We start from the raw sequence: 20,241 nt of genomic DNA, 5'->3' as shown, positions 1-20,241 counted from the left end.
TTTCAGGACTCTCTGACACAGGCTGTGCTTGAAAAGATGACTGAATATTTTACCTTGTGCTGCTGTATATCTTGCTTCTCTGCATACACTTTGCTCTGTGGATAGTAGTTAAAATTCTAGTGGGCTGCCCTCCCATTAAAATACCTTTAATGTTTTATTGGGATACCTCCCACTTGAAAATGGTTYAGCGCATAGAGGTGCTTTGCTCATTTAAGAAAAAATTAAACTATGTTTCTGATGCAGAGGCGAGACTGTTTAGGTGGCTCACCCGTAGATTGCTCTTTATGCAAATAGTGCCTTGGGAACAGGCAGATGAAAGTATTTCAAGGTGGGAKGGCAATGCAAATATTCATCTACCTGCCTGGGAGTGCTCTGCTGCCAAAAGGGAGAGGAGCTCTGTGGGGAAACAAGCTCTCCTGCACATTGCTGACTTATCTCTTTCTGTCTGAAAGTTCACTCTATGCCCTAGAAAATAATTAGCCATTTAAAATAAGGAAGGAGAGGCCAGTTTGCCTGTTTCTGAGCACTTTGGCTTAAGAAGATTGATTCAAAAGTTTGAGTTGTTGTCTCAGTAAAGAAGGAGAGAGGAAGAGAAGAAATAAAACCACAAAGGATGATGTGAACTAAAAAGAAGGAGAAATCTGAATGCCAAGAAAACACATGTCTACATGGGTTTGTTGTCTTGAATGCCCAGAGCAGAGTTTTCTATCACTAGAAAAACATATGGCAGAGCTGCTCAATGAGAAGAGTATTTTCCCAACCAGTCTAAGTGAAAAGAAAGCTACACTTTGGTGAAGGGGGAAGGAGAGAACAATTCATCCAAACTGGGAGCAGAAAGGAGGACGGAGCTCAACTCCAAAGTTTCTGGTTAAACTTTTTCCCCCAAATCAGCCAGATCTGGGTTTGCTCAGCCCTTATGTTAACAGTTGTTGACTGTCTGCAAAAATCTTTCCCGAAGTTTTCTTGCTTGTTTTATTAAAGCATACTGCAAAAAAATGCTTTGTGTGTCCAAAGTGCTGCACACGTGTAATTCTGATACCAGTGCGCAACTGCTAGCAGAATCGGGCTATTCGTGCCATGGGTACCCCCAGCCCTGGGGCTCTCCCTCAGCTCCCCAGGCTCCTTCCAGGACTCAAGGCACGGAGCTGCTTTTCTTGGGAGCCCAGAACCCAACTCTGCTCCCTGCATTACAGGACTCATCCAGCACCAGGTTTCACGCCACAATTCAATGTTTTCTGTTTATGCTCCATGGAGATGCCTGCAAGGGGTTGACTGAGCAAGTCGGTGAACCAAGGCTGAATTCAAGCTGGCAAAGGAGGTGATGGCACCTCGTGAGATCTGTGGATAATTCAAATATGTGGATATGCAGGAAAACCTTACTGTAGCCAGCAGAACCACGGTGTGAATTTTCTGTGTGCTGTCCTTATGCAGCGTTTTCTTTGCCACTGAATTAGTCTTCACACAACTCCCTGCTGTCCTGATTACCAGCGTACCCCCAGTGTGCACTGGGAGATTAAGAGAGGCACTGCAAAACACCCATCACTTGAGAAACAACAGGTATTGCAAAGAGCTAATGAGATGTTTTCATTAGAAAGAAAACCCTTTCACTGCCCCATTGAAATGACTAATACCTTTTATTCAACCTTTTTTTGCAAGGAGAAGGATGTTGACAGCATCGCTTCAGAATATATTATCTCAAACAGTGTCTGTAAACCAGACCCCCGCCACTACTATTTTGGAACGTCTGCAGCAATAAATATCTTGCCAGCTAAATAATTAAAATATTATTGCTACTTCTCTCAAGATCTTAGTTAACAGCCTGCTGCAAAATGAAGTAAACTTGCAATCCCACTGCCATGGTACAGAACCTGCTATGTTTATCTAATTTAATCAAAATGTCTGGAGTATCCAGACTGAAAACAGTCAGTGTCTGAAGGACAAAATGCCTTTTGCCATTGTGCAATGACTCTTACTGGAATCTCTTTAAGTACCACTGAAAGAGAGCAGACATTCACCACTTCCAATCCCCCTCCCTCCCCTCCATCCAGAGGAGGAGAGTCCATTTCCTCCATTGATTTAATTAAGGATTGAAAATGCAATTTGGAAAGGAAGAGTGGAACTGAAGATTTATTTTCATATGCAAAAATCTGGGATTTTGTCTGTTTTTTTTTTTTTTTTTTCTTGTGTCTGGATGAGAAGGGTCCTCTGAAGGGTAAAGGCTACTTGGGGCAAAATTTGTCAGATGTGCACCGTCCATTTCCTCCCAAGCTAGAGAACTGATAAAGACAGGTAGGGAATATGATGACCTTAGTGCTGTGAAAGAGTAAAAGTAATTATACCTAGAATGAAAATGCTGGGAGTCCCAAACTGAAACAGATCTCTGTATTTTCTTCAAAGCACTATTCAGAAAAGTCTATGTGAAAAATAAGAGGGAAGGGACTACTGCTGGCACTTACAATTGAATTCCACTCTTCAGTACCCATCTTCTCCCCAAATTAAATTTTAAGGGAAGAAAAGGGTGGTGGATGACAAAAATTATGGTATTGTGGAAGTATGGTGTACTGTATTAATTATATAATAAATAATGCATGGTCAGATCTGACCTGTTGAGAAAAGTGAAGGGAGAAAGTTATTAGCACAGCACCAAGGGAAGCATCTTCAAACAAAAAGTTTTAGGCCTTGCTGGAAGGTGTATTTTAGCCAAATACAAGGTAATGAACTCAATAGGGAAGTCTCAGGCTGTAAGTACTCGGGCTGGTAATACCCTGTAGGCCAAATAAGGTGACTGTGTCATTCCTTCCCAGCCTTAACATTTCAAAGAGATCAATTCTTTCATAATCAAAACCAAAGGCAACAAGAAGGTGGTTGGTAACTCGCTGTAGTTACAAGGCGCGGAAATAATTCCAAGCCAGAGGTAAGGAGGAAGAAAAGAGATCTAGGTGTCTGGGGTGGGCAGACACACTGGTCAGCCTGCTGTTTTGGTGGCATATGAAGTTGCAGCTGTGACTTGCACACTACTTGCCAAAAGCTGTCAAAACCACTGCAGTCCTAGTTCAACCTAGTGTCAGCAGTGTTTCAGAGGGGCTTTCGGGTAGGAAAAAAAAAATCCCAAATACAAATGCATTGGTGTAGCCAGCAGACATCACAGTCTTAACATGACCTTCTTTCCCTGTGTTGTGTTTGGTTTTTAAGTCCTAATAGCTCAGCAAATGAGCCATGATATTTTCTTACATGTTAGTGACTTCTCCAAACAAGAGTAGGTGAAAAGATGACGCTGTACCTACAGGGCCATCCTGCTAGATCTAGGGGCGCCAAACATCACCTGCAGCACAGATTAGGACCAGGGCTTCTGAACCAGGAATATACAGGCACTCTTGGCTGTCAATATAAAACTAAACAAGGTTAAGTTTCTGCCTGTGAGAATGGCAAGAAGCACATCCTGAAAGGCAGCAATATAAACCTATTGTTAAAGTTTTTTGGGTGTTGTTTTGTTTTTTTGCTAGTATTGCACAGGAAAACAATTACCAGAGCAAATTTCTTTCTCATCTTCTTCTTAAAACTGTTTGTTTTGGCAATGCTTTTTTCTTTTTCTTAATACCTGCACGTGTAGCCAGAATGAGACTTCCTATGCAAGATGGTTACAAAAATGACTCCAAAGGTGTCATACCAAGACACTCCAGAGGTGTCATACTCCAAAAGTATCCTTTAGGCCACAGGAAGAGAAGGTAATGCCTACACCTTCTTTGCACCTGGCTCATATGTCAGTGATCAAGGAAGTCTGGGACAATGTTTCTTATCAGGTTTCTGTAATATGATGCACACCCAGATAAGCCGGTGACTCATTTTTGTGTCCACGTCTGTTGTGAGAAAGTAAGTGGGGAAGTCTGGGTGAGAACTGGTGGTGTTTCTATCCTCTCCTTTGCTAAGGCTAGAGGCCAACCAGAGAAAACTGTGATGGCTACAGGAAAGTAGTGACACAAGCCAGAGAGCAGTCAAAGGTATATCTGTAAGCAGTAGTTCTGTGGTGTGCATTATCCTAGAGCGGTATCTGAGAAGGGCTACTTATTTATGAAGTGTAGCCTTCTAGGTGTCTTGAAAGAGAAGATCAGAGGATTAGGGACGTTGCTGAAGGCAAATGTGGAGTTCAGGTGGGGAATGTGTAGATATTCTAAAGAAAAGGGAAGAGGCAACTGCACAGACTGTTCAAAATTTGCCCAGTAAGAGTACCTAGAGCATAAACTGTTTAATAAGGAGGGTGACCACCTAAGAAAGAGGAAGATAGCACCTAGTGGAGTAGATTGAATGTGAAATGTAGACAGTCACAAAAACAAAAAGGAGGAGGTGGTGGTGGAGGAGGGAAGAGATGATGAAAAGATCTGGAGATCAAAGCTGGGGAGAGATTGGAGAAAACCTAGGGAGACAGGGTGACCCTGCATACAGGAGAAAGAAGAGAGGGCAGGAGACAGGGGTTTCACACCTGCATGAAGGAAAGGTGGGTCTGAACAACTAGTAACAAACCTGCTGTGCTCCCTATCACAAGATGGGTGTAAAGCTTGCAGGACAAAGGCGCGTAACACCTAGCACAAAGCTGCAGACATGAAAGAGAAGAGAGGGGAAGGAAATGAGGGAGCGAAGGAATGGCACTCATGGATGGCTATGCCTTTTTTGGAGAAGATAGATACTTAAAATAGCAGAGACTTGGACTTCCTATCAAAGGCCCAAAGTTACCTAGCGTTTGTGAAGAGAAAAAAGCTAAGCAGGAAGGGTTCCAGACTTAGCTGAGCATCTCTTAAAAAAATACCCAAACCCATAGGCAGAAGGTAGAGAGTCTTCACAGACACAGCAGTGTCTGCTCAGCAAAGATAAGTTACATTTTGCAAGTTGAAGAGTGCAGTTATGAATTGAGACTTGCTGCAAATCAAGCCAAAATTTGCAAAGGATATTAAAAATAAACTGTGAAGGATTCTACAGCTCATGCAAATAGAGAGGAAAGAAAAGAAGTAAAGCTTTCGCCTTGGCATAAAATTAAGAATATACTAATGAAGCTTTTTAATGTTGTCAAGTGCGGAAGTTCTGATAATAGAAAGGAGAATGAGAATATCATTCAGAAAGAATTGAATGACCTTAAAAATTAAAGAAAAAGAAATACAATGAAATTTAATTGAATGAAGTGAAATTCAAGAATGTTATGACCACTAATAACAATTTATGCTATAGGATAGGGCTGCACAAGATGAGAGGAAGAGCAAGATGCCTGTTGATTGTCTCTGAAGCACAAAGTCATGAGAGAAAGAAGACAGGCATCCCAAATTTGTCAGGGAAAGTTTTTCCCTTCCATGTTGAAAATATGAGTATTGTTGTAGAAAGTACTTGCAAAGCCACTTTTGTATAGTTTCTGAAGTTCTGGCAGCTCAGAAGCATGAATTCAAGTGGAAGAGTTGCCAAAAAAGAGCTAAGAGATCAGCTAGAAGCTCTTGGCTAACATGAAAGGAGATCAGAAGAGCCTAATGAAACAGTGGTGGAGATGACTGTGAGTGCACACTCTAAATCTTAGTGGGAAGGAGACCCAGGGCAATGCTGAAATAGCAATTGGAGGAGTAAACAAATCACAAATAAATTTGATTATTTATAATCAATAAGTCTTTTCTGATTATAAGAACAATAACATTTCTAACACTTATTCAGTGAACAGACAAAGGATGGAATTAAAAGTTCCCAACAATCTGAGGAGGGAGGTTCTGAGATGACTTTGCAACAGGAGCAGCAGAGACAGAAACTGAAATTAGTTCTGACATGGAGCTTAAACATCTTATGAAAGGATATTACATAATATCATTCCCTGTGGCAGTTGGGAACTGGATTTAATAGTGGTCTTCTGTTCCTAGGAAATAAATATAAGAGAGGCAGAGGGAAGCAAAATGTAGAGGTTGAAGCACATTCCGGAACTGGTAATCCTGATGGTTAGATATGGGACCAAAGTATAAAAGGTAGCTAGTCCTTCTCCTTTTACCCAAGTGAGGGTCCTGTCTAGGGCCCAGACTGAAGTGTATGTCTACAGACTGCAGAGAAAAATACAGAAAAGGAGTACTTGCTAGATGAGAATTTTTTCTGTTTTAGTGCTTGGGAACCAGTCTTGAATAGGCTGATGGAGGATTTTCTTGGTACCTGATTTTCCCTTTTCATTGCCCTGTGACTACAGAAAGGCTTTCAGGTTGATGACTAGACCATGTTTTGGTAGTTTGTTGTCTCTGCAGAACAACAAATGTTGCATCTTGGAGCGGCCTCTAGCCTCTAGAGCAAGAGGTAGGCAAAAGACCCAAAGTGGTAATTCTCTTGAATTCCAAACAGCTGTCAGATTTGACCCTGTTTACTTATTAGCCAGTTGTTTTATTCACATCAGAGTGTGAGGAATGACTGTTCTTCACTTGACAGCATGTATTCCTGTACAAACAAAATTTTTAACTTGTTGCATTTGCCCCAGAGAAATAAGCAACGGCRTGTGATTTTAGGTGACTGGATGCATCCAGTGGATGGTGGAATGAGCTGGGAACACTTGAATGTTTTATGAGAATCTACTATACCAACAATTTCTGCCAGTTTGCTCAAACGGAAAAAGCCTAAACTCATCAGATACATACGCTCTTTGCAGTGAATGGTTAAAGCACATCTGACACTTGTCTTTCTGCCTGCGGTCATTCAGCCTATCCGCTTCACCAAGCTGAGCACATCCAATATAGTCTGAACTGATTTTATGTCAGATGTAAGTTGGGGTGATAAATTTTCCTTTGGCAAGAGGCAGAAACTTGTGTTTCTGAGGTGTTTCTGCCTTGAGGTGTTCTGGTGAATGGTATCAGGAATGCAGAACTGCTGTTGCTGCCCTTCCATTTTATTTTATTTGCCTTTGGAAGTAGATTGAGTTGGAGAGATGATGCAATGGGGGTTGAGGCAAGTGTTACCTTTGGTTTTCCGGGATTGCTTTCAGGAGCCTCACGCTTTTTCATGTGTGCTTTAGAGAGAAGTTTGTCACCTGCTGTTTTTATTGTTACCATTGCTGGGGCAGTGAGGCCTAACCCTGTCCCAGCACCGCTCGGTGCTGCCTGCTCCAAAACACAGGGCAGGAYGGTCTTCGATCTTTAGACTAGCAGGAGTGGATGGGGGAGTACCTGGGCACCCATCAGTCAGCCTCATAGACGATGGTTTCAGCACATCAGCAGTCAATGTGAGCGTTCAGCAGTCTCTGGGAGAAAGGATGGCTTGACAAAGAAGGAAGGGCTTTATAAGGAGCTGCACCTGGTATGAAAGCCAGCAGGATAGAAAAATATAAGAAAGTCTTGGTTTGAAATGTTAGAGGTGGATAAGGGTGGTATTGGAAATGTAAGTCAAAGTCTCAGTAAGAGGAACAGGAGAGACTTCAGCTGGGCTACCTCAATTACTCAAATGTTCATGGCTGACCTGATAGAGAAAGGGGACCCTGCTGAGAAGTGGGGAGTGTGTGCATGTGCATGGAAGTCTGTGGAGGGGTTTGTTTAAAGGGAAGAAGCCACAAATTGCTCAAAGCAACACACAGGTCAAATGATGTTTTCAGAAGCATCTTGAGTCCTTATGAACAGAGCAAAATTGCTTTGGTCAGGATGAGAGATAAAGTCTTCCAATACCTGACATGCAAGCATGAGGGCCTGGGTGGGAGTTCTGGTGCACAGAAAGGGGGCTGTACCCTGGGGATGCTGGGAGAGGCAGCATGGTTCGATAAAGCTTGTGATGTGACATGCAGGTTTGAAGTGTGGGTGCTGGGCAGGTGGTGGGGTGATCCATGCTGACTGGGAGATGTAGCGACAAGGAGCAGTTGGAGGAGTTCAGGAGGTCTGTATTTTGTCATGTGCTGAGTTTCATCCCTGTACTATGCACGGCAGTGCTCTTGAAACTCTCTGTTTCCTGTAATTCTCTATCAGGAAAAGTCAGCAAGCACTCTGGTGTTTACTTTTGCATATGAAAGGTCTGTTTGTTACTGCAGTTATGGGATCRCTTTTATTTTGGTTATTCCCTGAAAACTGTTCCATGGATATGATCACCTCTCTTAAACCTGCAGGCTCTTACCCTTTGAGAACCGGAGTACTGTCTCCTGCTTTATCATAATCCTGTTGCCTTCTCAAAATGGTGTTTTGGTGCTGGCCAGAAAGGCTATTGCAGTGCTTGAAAACTGCAAGGTTTGCAGACTCATAAATAACAGGTTTGTTAGTGTAATTTCCTCCTTCTTTCACTTGAAACATGAACTTGAACTCTTCATTGTGTTCATAACAACACTGATATCAAATTCAGATATGTTAGATTACATGGGAGGCACTGTTGACAACTGTGGCTTTTCTCAATTTATCTCAGTCTGTCCCTCTCTGTTATCCCAAGGAACAGGTGGATAAGGGAGAAGTGGAATAACTTGGGTAAAGCAAAATCAAGGGTAATACAAAACCTACATATACTGAGCTAGAAGAAAGTATTTGCTTGGCTTCTGCTTGCTATGTTCCTGCTCCTTAGATTCATGTTTTGCTTATCTGAATTAGGTGAAATAAAGGCTACAAATTGCTTCTACTCTGGAACCACTATTTGGGGCATCCTAGGAATGCTGGATCTCACCTTATGTTCATACTGCACTTTGCTGCAAGTCAGTCACAAYCTGGTTAAAGCCTCTAGACGATAGTGTGATAGAGCCGATCGCTGTGGTGTGAGACTCCTGCAGTATGCTTCTGTCCTAGAGAGGAGGCTATATGGAAATGAAGGAAACTCTCCCCTCCCAAAATGTACCCTGTGTTCCTCAGGTGTAAATGTAAAATATTTCCATTTAGAAAATGTAACTTTGCGGTTCAAATGGGACATCAGAGAAAAACAGTTTTCAAGTTGCCCATGGGTACTACTTTCCATTTGATTATAGACTGTGTGTGTGTGCACTGGAGCACCCCATGCAGGGAGCTGTGCTCTCAGGACACTCCAGCCCCACCACCCTGGATTGCGGTGGGACCTGGTGAGGGGAGGCTGGAGACTGGTGAGAGCTCACTGGTCACACAGGTACTCTCTCATCCCGCCAGCTGGTGGCTGGCAATGCATCCGCACCATAAAATGTTCAAATAGAAGCCTTCTGCCTCAAGAGTGAGTACAGGTGGAGCTAAACTTCCTGACCTCAGTGAAGTTCCTTTCTTCTCTAATTATTTGTTATTTTCTTTCTTCAAACAGGTGCTAGATATGCTCCATTTTCATGTGTCTAAATTGCCTCATCAACACAGGTGAACTAGTTGCCTAAAGCAACTGTAGTCCAATGCTATACTGCCTTTTCAATGTGGTAATTGGACTGGAGAAAATTTGTGGGAGTATAGGGGAGGTTTCCTGTACCTGCTTTTGTATGATACAGTATGTTCTTAGATTAAACCTTCACTGGGGAAAAGCTGAGTTACTGTAGTATGGATCAGTGCACTTGTGTTGCTTAGCAAGCTTTAGCCTGAACAAGCTTGGCAAGTGTTAACTCTTGATGAAAATTGTGAGCCACAAAACTGTGTTCAAGCTCTTGGATTTCTATGACCCAAGAACAACTTTCTGACAGTTCTGCAGGGATTTAATTTGATTTTGCTGTTGGCTTCACTGCAGTATTCCTATGGCATGCAGCTCTGATTGATTGGCAAAAATGTAGAAACATCAAGAATGAAGCCTCTTTTTCCCAAAACCCAACAGTCCAATGAGTGCCATATAATCAAATGATATTTAAAAAGAATTAGGTAGAAAGGACAGCCTAGCTGAATGGCTGCCACATTTGCAATCTATATTTCAAGCTGAAATAAAGACATGAAACAAATTTGAAAAAAAAATCAGAACTGTGCATATTTAGTTTCTTTCTTCTGATGATAGAAAATTTTCAGGTACCAGCTTTTAACATAGACAATGGGGACGTTGTTGATACATGCTGAAAGACCGGAACTTTATTTATGCTGTTTCTTGTTTTCTTAATGCCTAGTATTTATGAGGATCAACTGCAACATGTTTTGGACAATTAGCTCATAAATAATCAGAACTGTGCTTTCAGATATTACCAAGCATTTGCATACAAGCACAATTTGCTGCTGACTGACTACTGCCACTTCCCAAACAACGGAACGGCTTCATATAATAACAAAAAGAAAATAAATCTGCTGCCTAGTAAAATGTTTTTTGTTAAAATTACAAGTGTGAAAATTAGAGATGTAGACATGGGTTCATTTAGGAACATACAGACATTTCTGGCAGTTTAGTAAGTGATGCAATGTTTACTCTTTCAATAAACTATTTTAAATTGGTTGTAAAACTGTAGTTGTAATTCACATGAACTGCAGGAAAAATCAGAAAAATAGAGCAAAATTCAGACTAAACTTGAATGAGCACAACCTCTTCCCAGAGATTTTTGATTCTGTTTTGCTCAGAGAAGGTAGAATTCTGGATTTACAGCAGAAAAAAACGATCAGTGGGATGGTATGAAACTGACTTTCCTACTGTTTTTCTTACCCTTGCTGAAGCCATTTTCTTGGTCCCATTTCCTTGGGAGATATTTGTTGCCTTGAGTAGTTGCTATTTTCCCTCTGAATTTGGACTGTGATGTCAAAATGAGTCTTCTTATCCTACCAAATATGGCTCCACTGGGAAGAGATTGTGCCTTCCAATTTCATGGATTGCTCTGACTCTGCTAATTCCTGTGCTCAAAAATTAAAGCATTTGTCTTTTAATAACGCACAGCTCCCTAAAATAGTTTCAGACACTCAATAAAGGTGTATATAAAAGGGCTAGATTCTTTGTGAAGGTCAAAACCACACAATTTTCCATTTCAGGTGGATGAAAGAGGTGCTAATGAAAGAGTAACTAGAGGTTCCCTGGTTAAAAAATGGTTAGAGGTGGCCTTCTGGCCGTGTCGGCAGCTCACCACCTCAGTAAGTGCCACATCAATAAAAGTCTGTAATTCTTGAGTGCCTTATTTTTCCACCAAACCCAAAAGAATAGGGCATCTCTTCCCAAGTAACATTAGGAAAAGGAAGTGGCTCTGCCCTCTTCAAACGAGGCAAGCCAAGGTACTTCAGGCCCTCTACCAAAAATATTCTCCTTCTCCAGAGCTATTCCCTGGTGAACCTTCAGCAGGAGGAGTGCGAATCTTTGGAGCGGGGCTACCACAGGCTGACGGCTGCAGTCGCGACGACATGTGCTAGCTACGGGGCCAGCCGCCCCTTTGCTTCCACACAGCTCTTGGAGCAGCAAAGAAGAGGGAAGTCTGTGAAGGGAATAGCCTGGAAAAGAAGTGGAATTGGGCAGYCTGGATCTCACCTTCTTGCTCTGATGTAAGCAATTCCAAGGAATTCTCCAATTCTGAGGAACTTCTCCAATTCCTTTACCTTGCAACTTGTGAGATCTTCCAAAACAGAAAAACCTGTAAAGGGGAAATTAAAATAGAGGACTAGGAGAACTATATGTTTTCATGCTGCCTCCAAAGATAACCTATGGATAGGAGTTATACATAAATACATACACACACAAAGGTATGCTTGTTTAAAAGAAGATTCGGTCTTAGAATTCTATAATATTGAGAGAAATTCCATACCTGCAAATTTTAAATTAGTTTAGAAAAATAAAATAAAGCTCTTTAGTGCTTCTTACTGCTGCTCCCAGCTCTGAACTGTAAAGGCTTTATCTAATACATAAGCCAAATTACACACCCAAAAAACAGAGCAACACCACTTTGAGGGGTCAGCTGGTCCAGGTGCAGCTATCTGCCCTGGAGTTTACAGGTCTTCTGTGAAATTAGCTTTGTCAGAAAGGTACACATCCCACAAAAGATACAGAAGAGAGAGGGGTAACCTGGCAGTTTGTCTACTCCAGGGGAGTCTAGAGAGTGGAGCAGAAAACATAGAGGAGGTCCTGATTCCTCCCCTCGCTAGTAGACGCAGACTAGATTTTTTTTTTTCTTACTGGAGAGGCTCAAATTGTACTTTTCAATAGTTTGCATCACTTCATGAGGTTAGCTGAGGCAATGCCATCCTTCTAAATCTCAGGCTACACCACCTCTTTAATATGAGGGTTTTCAGTTGTGCCAACTGCACTTTATGGCACGCACCTGACACGAGTGCTTCATGCTGTGGTTGTACTTTGCACTACACAAGTAGGAGAAATGATATGACAATTTTCAGATCACTGCAACGCTTAACTCCAAGTGATCTGCAACTATACCTACTGAGGCTGGCAAATGCCATGTCCCTCTAAATGCTACGAGCCAAATGCAGCAGATGTTATGTATGTCCAAATGATATTAGCATGATCTTCCTGGCTCGCCATGCTGATCACAGTGGTTCACTCTCACAGGGTACCAAACACAGAGCTGTTGTCCCTTCTAAGGCCTCTTCATGACTTAGGCTATTTCTAAATTGGGAAGCTGACTGGGAGAGCTAGTCCAGTCAAACTCTCAGCATGGCATGCTAACGCCAAATAGAAGCAAATTTTTTTAGTCAGAAAAAAAGTTGCTTTTTACAAAGGCACTAATTACAGAATAACAAAATAGCCAAGGTTGGAAGGCGCCTCTGGAGATCATCTGGTCCAACCCCCCTGCTCAAGCAGGGTCAGCTAGAGTAGGTTGCCCAGGACACTGTCCACTCAGGTTTGAATATCTGCAGGGATGGAGACTCCACMACCYCTCTGGGCAACCTGTTCCAGTGCTCAGTCACTCTCACAGTGAAAAAGCATTTTTTTGTGTTCAAGTGGAATTTCCTCTGTTTCAGTTTGTGCCCTCTGCCTCTCGTCCTGTCACTGGGTACCACCAAGAGGAGTCTGGCCCCCAAATATTTTGGAATAAAGTGAATGTTATGTTCAAGAATCTTCTATCCAGACAAATCCTTGTCTGTGTTACCAGCTTCAGCTAGGGCTCCCAGTTTTCCTCTGCTAATCAGTTTCTCCTCCATGCTTTTGACTCCTTGGTATTCAAGGGCCTGTTTACGACCCGGSGTTTCTAGGCCACACTGGCCCATGCCCTGCTCTGGCCTCCTCCGGGCATGGTCACGTTCCCGTGCCCCAGCTACTCTGGGGTAGCAGGCTTTTTTGCTATGGTCTACTCTTTTACGGAGGGGTAAGCTAGCTTTGCCCATGCAAAAGATAAGAGCCTGTGTGTGGGTGTGGTGGAGCACAGCTACCCCCCACTCCCCTCTTATCTCAGGCCCCAGCTGACTGCAAATAACTGACAGCACCCAGGGCTGACCAGGAGGAMCTAGGCGATACTGGTTGGAGCTGGTGAGGCCAGAAATGGGCAGGAGATCAGCAAAAAGGAGAATATTTTCTCCAACATGGCATGAGGTCAGCAAAAATGTATCTTCTCCCCAACACAGCATGAGATCAGCAAAAAAAAGGGTACATCTCCACACCAAATGTATGACCATGAGTCAAACTCTGTGCCCATAGATAGTGCTGCAGCCTAGAGCCTGTGGAGCTCTCCTGCATGGCAGCAGGCTGCACAGCGGTGAATCTCCCCTTGAGTTGGGACACCTCTCAAGGTTACTCTCCAGGAGTTAAGAGAACCTCTGACAAGAAAATGTTGGAGTGGTAAGAAACCAAGACTTGGGCCATAACAAATGTGCAGTAAGATTTGCTTGCCATGACTACACTGTATAGCCATCTTCAATAAATCTGTTTGCAATAAACCCAGAGATGATGATAATAATAATAATAACCACCTTCCCCCGCCCTCGTGACAGTGGGCTGCCACACAGCTATCACAGAGCAGCCGTCAGACAGTAACTTATTTTCCCACCTGAAACAGGATGGTTGCTGAGTCTTCCCTGCACCTAGACTGGGGCTTGTGAGTGAAAATGGGGGCAGGAGGTAGAGATTTGGGAGAGGGGTAGAGCATGCAAAGAAGGATCCAGATTTCGGTTGGGACTGTGGCACTAAGGGTGTGCAGGACTGCAGGGATCTTGGGGGAGATAAAAAAGGGAGGGTTGAAGAGGTGGCGTGTTGGTTTGGATAAGCCCACACAGTGCAGGGAGGCTGCAACAGAGCAGAGGGCAGGCAAACTTCTTATTCTTTGGAATAATTTACAGCCCTGTTCAGGCTCTCCTGCTGCCTAAGGCCAGCCCCACTCCTACAGCTCCTCCAACTGTAACTGCCTTGTGCTCCCTCGCATCCATCTGCAGGGGCTGCAGCTGTTGGGCTAATCACCCTCGCGAGGCRATTGATGGTCGGAAGAAGCCTTCCCCATCCTTTGGCTCCTCATGCTACCTGTTTCCCATCAAAAATGGGAAAATGTTAGAGCCTTCATGTTCTCGTAGGGACAGATGCATGTTTATGCACTGTCTATTGCTGGCCATCAGAGCAGGAGCTTTCTGGGGCAGAAATTGTCTGCCCCCGCCCGCCTGGACTGCACAGTGCCTAGGGAATAAGGTCCAAACTTTATTTTTGAGGCCTTTGTTAGAGTATAACTCTTTTTTTCGACTGCTTGTGGTTGCTGGGAAATCGCAGTTCCTGTAATAACCAGCAGGAGCTGCAGGTACTCAGTAGTTGTCTGGATTGCCCTGCGGGACAAGGTGCTGAACATGGGAACATCTAACGGAGCTAGGTTCCCTCGTCTCCCTTTATAGTCCATGGAGAGAAACAGGACATTCATCACACAGGTATCTGAGACAGCACAGTTGCTCTGACCTGTTTCTCTCCAGTGGCTTAGATTTAGCTACATTTTCATATGCATCTTTTATTTCACACTTATTTATGCGTTAGATAAAACTCTCACTTCACACGTTCTGCTGTGGCATAAATGGTCAGCATGTTTCAGCGGCTAAGTGATTTAAACTACAGCCACTAATGAGTCAAACTCTTCCAGAGAGGATGGGTTTAACAAAATTTACTTCTAATCTTTCATCAGTTTGATGAATTACCTGTGTGAGGAAGGTCAGCCTTGCCCAGGTGCCCAGGTGTATGTCACGTTAAACTAGTTCTATTATTTACTATACTGACCATAGAAAAGATGTGGTAACCTGTGCTTTGGCTTCCCCAGTTGCACAGCGATGTGCCAATTCTTTTAGATTATAGGAGCTGGCTTTTTTGATGATACTACTTGAGGCTTCTGTGGGTTTGGTTTGCCATACTTTTTTTAACTGTTCTGAAAAGCTCCAGTGAATTTCCATGCAGAATACAAGAGCCAGGATTTCCTCAGCAAACTCCACCTCTTCTCTGAGGAAATGCTCTCCTTGGTTCCTGCCTTCTTCAGTCAGAAGAGACAATAGATTGCCTTGGAAGTGTCTGAATGTTGATCAGGTATTCTAAAATCATTAAATAAAATGGAATGGTGCTTTCAGCAGTATTATTAGCAAGATGAATATAATTTAAGGCTGTAGGAGAGTGCTTCATTTCCTACCTTTAGCAATAAACTGAAAATAAAATGTAAATGTCAAATGGTAATGTGGCAGTGTGCTTAGCAACCCGATTCTCAAATGTTACGAAAATGCCAACTGAGTAACTCAGAGCCGTGTGTTTGTGTATTTGTGTGTTCACATCTGTAAATAATCTTCCTTCCCTTCCAAGGATCTAACTGTTGGCAAAGGTTATTTTGCTCCTCTTTACTTCTCCACTTGAGTGATAATTAGCTTAATGAGTTTAAGGGGTAGTGGAGAGCCAATATATCTTTGATAGAAAGAAAGGCCTGAAATCTCCAGGTACAATAATATCCCTTTATATTAGCCTGTCAATCAAAGAGGTATTAGACAGGATAGAAATGTAACACACTTTTCAGAAGCTTCACAATGCTTAACTTGGTATGAAGAGTAGATGTCTCATAACCATGACTTTATAAGAGGTGCGCTCAGGCTTTGAGATAAAAGTCAGCTATGTTTGTGGGGATTTAGATAAAAAAGGTATGCAAAGGGACAACCTCCCACCTTAGGATGTTTATGAGCTCTTCATTTCCGTTGGAAAGTCTTGAGAGACAAGGAGAAAGTATTCTTAGGCTTTGGAAAAAACTTATTTGCCCCATCATGAGGAAGAAAAGAAATTATTTCACAGGCTATTCAAGGTATAGTATGGACTCACTGAAAAGAATTTCCCTGTCTTAGTCTTCTTCTGATTATACCATATTACATTTCTTTCTTTTCTCAAATATTTGTAGAATGTTACCGGTTCTTGCTCATATGCCCCTAAGTTTTTTTCTTGCCTTTTCAGTTAAATCAATCCATCTAGGGCATTATGCATTTTTGTTGCTTTTCCCTGAACTCCCTGTATTTTATCAATAGCTTTTTGGCAGTAAGTTACCAGATCTCACTGTACCATCTGAGGAGTGATCTCATGAGAGCAGTAACCATTTCTCCTAGCTCTGGAGCAGGAGTATTGTTGCATTTTATGAAGCAAAGAGATGTTTTTCCCTTCAAGACATTTCTAGCAGCCTGCAAGCACTGAAGAACTGAGCTGCTCTGCAAAGAAGCTCTCCTCATGGCATCAGCAGCGCATGACTTTTATCCGTGAGCACGCAGCTGGATGCAGTGTAGGAAACTGCGAACGTAGACAGGCGTCATTAGGAGAAATGGACCTGAAGTTCTTTCCAGATAGCATGTAGGTTTTTGGAAAGTGTTTTATCCATGTAATGCTGATGGAGCGCTTACCGCTGCGCAGAGCTCCCCAGTACAGCCAGTCACTGGTCTGAAGGGTTTTGCATTCTTTAGGACCTTCTTTAGTGGAACAGCTCTGTATAACTGTTGGATTTACTAAATTTTCCTCAGCACACTGTCCCTTACCCTGCTAGTTCTTCCACACTGATTTTTTCATGTGCAGTAGGAATGGTTTGCTCACCTGAGAGCTGTAATCCTGGCTCCTACTGTCCTGGCTGCCTCGGCTCTCAGTGGTTGTGCTGTTTGTCTCCTTCCTGTGTCAGTCCCCTACTTGAGAAAGGCTGCGAGTCCAAGCAATATTTGGTGTTGCTATTTGTCTCTTTAATCACCAACATAAATGAAAAGCAAAGCTCTTGCTGACTTCACTGTAGACTGAATGTCATGATATTTTAGGCATAGGATTCTTTTTTTTTAATAGAAAATATATATGATCAGAAACATTGCATCATCTGCATTCACTGTATGTTCAGTTGCATCCAAAGCAAGCTTGTCTTGAAAGTGTATTTATCATGAATTTACCTAAAAGGGATGCTGAGACCGTGAATATCTAACATCTTTTTTAATCTTTCATCTCCACTGTGTCTGTGCTCAAGGGCTGTACTGTTTGGTAATTACTAGATCTAGGCAGGAGCTTTGTTATGAAATGATTGAAATTAAAAAAAAAATCCCTTTTCTGTGGAAAAGATTCCAAAAGCAATCAACATAGAACAAAAATGAAGATGTTCTCATTTTTATGGTTGTCTTAAAAATTTTGAACCTTTGAATTTTAAAAGCTTGAACAAGTTCTACAAGTATTTTTGCAATGGAAAACAAGAGCTATGTTCTAAAGGAGTAAACAGAGAATTTGATAAAAAAAATTGAACAGATGCTACTTCCAAAGACTGTATTTACATTCTAACATTTGCTCAAAAAAATTCTGCCTCTCGCTTTAAAAACAATTTCTGAAGGAAAGTCTCTTGCAAAGCAAGTGGCTGTTGTAGGGCAGCTCACTTTTTCCTCCTGTGTTTTGTTTGCTTCGGTCCTCTAAGACATCCTGGGCAGCAGAGTCCCCTAGAAATCCAATGTGCGTGGGCTGCTATAACATATAGTGAACGTACTTTTCTGTGTTACTTTCATTGAACCACAGATGGGATTTTGTGGGTTGAAAACCAGTCACGCAGCTGGCTCCAGGCTGTGCGAACGCCATGCTCGGGGCTCGGGCAGCAGCAGTTGCTTTGGTGTGTTCCTCATTGGGGAAGTAGCGTGTTGCCTTGCTTTCGAGAAACCAGAGAGGGATTGGTTTATGATCAATGCTATTACTAAAAATATCAGACCTCTGGAGAAAAAGTAATTTTTGAAATCTAATGAACTTCTTCCACTGAGTTAATGAAGAGAAAGTAACTGTAGCCCTCCCCTTTCACTGTCATTGCTATTTAGTATCTAACCACACACATTAATTGAAGACTATGATGAAGTTCTGCTTTCCCGTATTGTGATTTCCATTTTTATATCAACATAATGACCCAAATCTGGATCAATTTTAGTTACAATGATCTGAAAATAGCATATAGCTATATAAGTATTTATACACACATATATATAAAAAAAATCTGAAAATTGCATATAGTGTGCTCTCTCTCTMTATATATATGCTGACCAACAGAATGAATATCCAAGCAAAAAGCGATCTGTCAGCAGAGCCTTAAAAACTCCTCTCAAACACAGCTTTAGCAAGAGGCAACTGATGAGCTCTACGAACATAGACACTGCATGAACATAGACACTATATTGCATTTGTTGAATGCGTAGCTTATGTTATTGTTCATTGTTCATGTGCATCAAATCAAATGCATGCATGCAGCAGCTGTTATGGTTGAAGGTCTGTGTTTTCTGATTCTGGGGATTTCGGCCGCGTAACTATAAATTGTTATTAGCTTGCTTTTAGGGTCTCCTAAGAATTGGTACGTGGTGCAGGGTTCAGTTCTACATAGTGCAACAATACTCCACTGCCTTATGTTAACCAGATTTTTGGCCCTATTGATACTGACCCAAATCGGATTCTGGTCTGAGCCATGAAGATGCAATTCCATTATCTTCACAGAGTTACGTCGGGCACAGAACTGGATCCGTAGCCCATATAGTTTTATTCTGTGGAGTTGCTTAGTTAAATACCAGCAGGGCATAGATAACTGCATAGTGTCTAATTTGCTGGGAACTTGGATTCAAGGAAGAAAAGGAAGCTAAATATGGATCCTGGAAAGTTTTACCCAGACATCAAGTTTGGGGAAGAAGTTAAAACATCAAAAGATGTGGACAGCTTGTTAAGAGAAAATTCTGGAGGCCTGAACACTGCTGCTTCTTGTAACAATTCAAATTACTTTTGCTGTCATTTTAGCTGCTTTATGCCACTTGCATGCAATTGATAGTGCCTATGTGCATACTACAAGTATAAATGGAGTAGGCAAAAATATAATCAGTCTGCTTGCTTTCTTCACTCCCTGCAAAGAGACAATCCAAGCCATTGCTTGTTTCCTGATGATTTGAAAGCCCAAATAGCACATTTTTACACTATGTGTGTGTGTGTATTTGTTGGATGTTTATGAAACTATATTTTAAGGATTCCTGACTAACTTTGTCATTTTGTCAAAAATCTCTGTGGCTTTGGTTATTTTCTCTCTGAATATAGGAAGACTTGTTTAGGGATTAGATTCAGCATCACAACCTGGGGAATTTTTTTTAATGTACTTGTTGGCTCGCATTTCAGAGCCTTGCTTTTTTTTTTTTTTTTTTTTTTAGGAAGATTTGAAGCAAAGTCAACAGATACCATACTTCTCAGTGGCAACAAATGAGTTCAGAGCACTTGGTTCCTGTCATTAATTTTAGCTTGTAATATTTTTGCTAAAACCTTTTTTCTCTGCTCTATAAATTGCAATTACTTTCCTGGTTGGGAATAAACATTGCCTACCCCAATTCTTTTGTATGGTTTTACATAGACTTATTTTAACATATTGATCTCATCTCACTCCAGACTAGAAGCAGAGCATCTCACATATTCTCACATTTTAAAATTGGTTCTGCCAAATTCCTGTGATTAATTTTTCAAGAGAATTTAACTTTCAGAAACAGGGAAACTATGAGAGGGTTCACCTTAATGAAGTTGTGCTCCATTCTGCTCCTCCACATGACTGATAGGTTGTATCTTAAGTAGTTAAACAAAACACTGTGATGAAAAAAGAGACTTTAGAGAGAAATAATCTCTTAAGGCATGCAGTGTAATAAAATTAGCTCTCTTCTCTAGAAGGCTGAGGATATGAATATATACATATACTATTTTTTCAGAGAGCTTTTTTGTCTTATCACAATGTTTTGCACAGAACACTTCAACAGTCATTTAATCAGTTTGATGTAGAATCTTTTAGGAAGATTAATAGATTTACAAAGTTCCTAAAGAGAAAGTCTGGAGAAAGGAAGACTTTCCCTTGGTCGAGGAGGATCGGGTTAGAGATCATTTAAGCAAACTTGAGACCCACAAATCCATGGGCCCTGATGGGATGCACCCACGAGTGCTGAGGGAGCTGGCGGACATTATTGCTAAGCCACTCTCCATCATCTTTGAAAGGTCATGGAG

General features: G+C 41.9%; 2 long non-coding RNA genes across 5 annotated transcripts in view; one reads left to right on the top strand and one right to left on the bottom strand.

Moving 5' to 3' along the window:
* Positions 1–9,937: 9,937 nt before the first annotated feature.
* Positions 9,938–13,878, bottom strand: LOC112966049. Its single transcript, XR_003253484.1, has 3 exons — positions 13,793–13,878; positions 11,394–11,428; positions 9,938–11,288 (listed from the first exon to the last, which is right to left on the bottom strand). It is a non-coding gene; the product is annotated as an uncharacterized LOC112966049 (long non-coding RNA).
* Positions 13,289–20,241, top strand: part of LOC112966048 — a 43,328-nt gene continuing 36,375 nt past the window's right edge. Inside the window, exons 1-2 of one of the 4 annotated variants that reach the window (XR_003253482.1) lie at positions 13,289–13,840; positions 15,166–15,291. This is a non-coding gene — a long non-coding RNA (uncharacterized LOC112966048). Of the gene's footprint in view, positions 13,841–15,144; positions 15,292–20,241 lie in introns of those variants that run through there. The other 3 variants (XR_003253481.1, XR_003253483.1, XR_003253480.1) reach the window with 3 other exon arrangements.

This window comes from Apteryx rowi, unplaced genomic scaffold (assembly GCF_003343035.1).
Source record: "Apteryx rowi isolate R43461 unplaced genomic scaffold, aptRow1 scaffold_230, whole genome shotgun sequence".
Lineage (NCBI taxonomy): Eukaryota > Metazoa > Chordata > Aves > Apterygiformes > Apterygidae > Apteryx > Apteryx rowi.
This window is presented reverse-complemented; position numbering and strand designations above follow the sequence as displayed.